This window comes from Setaria italica, chromosome I, assembly GCF_000263155.2.
Source record: "Setaria italica strain Yugu1 chromosome I, Setaria_italica_v2.0, whole genome shotgun sequence".
Classification (NCBI taxonomy): domain Eukaryota; kingdom Viridiplantae; phylum Streptophyta; class Magnoliopsida; order Poales; family Poaceae; genus Setaria; species Setaria italica.
The window spans coordinates 30,973,228-30,974,493 of NC_028450.1; the positions used below are offsets into that span (position 1 = coordinate 30,973,228).

The 1,266-nt window shown below is 45.4% G+C and overlaps 1 pseudogene; it reads left to right on the forward strand.

Annotated features, from left to right (window-relative positions):
• LOC101758985 overlaps positions 1-1,180 on the forward strand; it is a 3,112-nt pseudogene extending 1,932 nt beyond the window's left edge.
• The last annotated feature ends 86 nt before the right edge of the window (positions 1,181-1,266 follow it).

Sequence of the window (1,266 nt, forward strand, 5' to 3'; positions counted from 1 at the left end):
CTAGACCGCCTCGACCTGAAAGCGAAAACGAAGATGCAGGCCTTCCCTGGGTACAAAAGCAGCTTCGCAAGGGGGCTGCTGATTTTGACGGAGGAAAAATCAACGACGTGGAGACCTGGTCAGGTGGTGGAGGGAAAAAAACGCACTGCACCTGGTCAGGTGGTGGAGGGGAAAAAACGCACTGCCCAACGTGATGATGACGTGACCTGATTTGAAATATTGGGAGACTAGCTTTTTTAGCATTCTGCTGTGGCTTGATATATTTTTAGAAAGGAACTTTTTTAGCATAGCTCCTAATACCTAGTTTTTGGAAGATTTTTTTAGCATACTCTTGGAGTTGCTCTAACCACATGCTCAATATTAGTAATCCTAACGCATGAGTGGATCGGTTACGGTTAGTTAGCTTTGCATGTTTCTGTTTCTGCATTGCATGCACACGAGCACCAACCTGTGGCTGCCGTGCGCGTAGGAGGGGGTGGCGGGATTAGCTCGCACATGACCCTAGGATGACCGGTGATTCAGCGACATCATGGGCACGGGGATCGACGTGCTCGCTGCGCGGTGCGCGGCTGACCACTGCGTGGACTTGTTCTTTGTATTCACAGAATAAAAGAAAATATACAGAAAATGCTGCAAGTCGTTACGCAGCACCAAAACCTCGAGTTTCAAGCGTTCTTGAGTTTGAGTGTTACTTGCCATCGCGAGCTCGCCGCGCCGGACGTCAGGAACGCCGGTTCGAAGCTAACACTCAACAATAGACAATACTGGCAACGATTTCAAAGCTCTAATTTATGTAGTAATGCAGAATGGGAATCTGGACACGTGGTTGCATCCCAGACCTACTGCAGATCTGAAACATTTGGACTTGATACAGAGAGTAAACATAGCTGTCAGCATAGCTGATGCCTTGGCATATTTACACCACGACTGTGGGAATCCTATTGTCCATTGTGATTTGAAACCAACTAATATCCTTCTTGATGATGATATGAATGCCCATTTGGGAGATTTTGGCATTGCAAGTCTAGTTCTTGATTCTAGGTCAGCACCAGTTGGACATTCTGGGCTTAATAGGTACGCAGATTGTCACGTCCTGCATTTTTATCTGGCATTTTCTTGTTTCAGAAAAGATGAGGCAATCTTTTATGCAAATGAATATCTTGACTTCAGACTGCACTAATCATTAGATTTTATACGTTTTTCTCAGAGTATGGTCAGTGTGTTCATGCATCAACATGTGGGGGATGTTTTACAGTTTTGGAATAG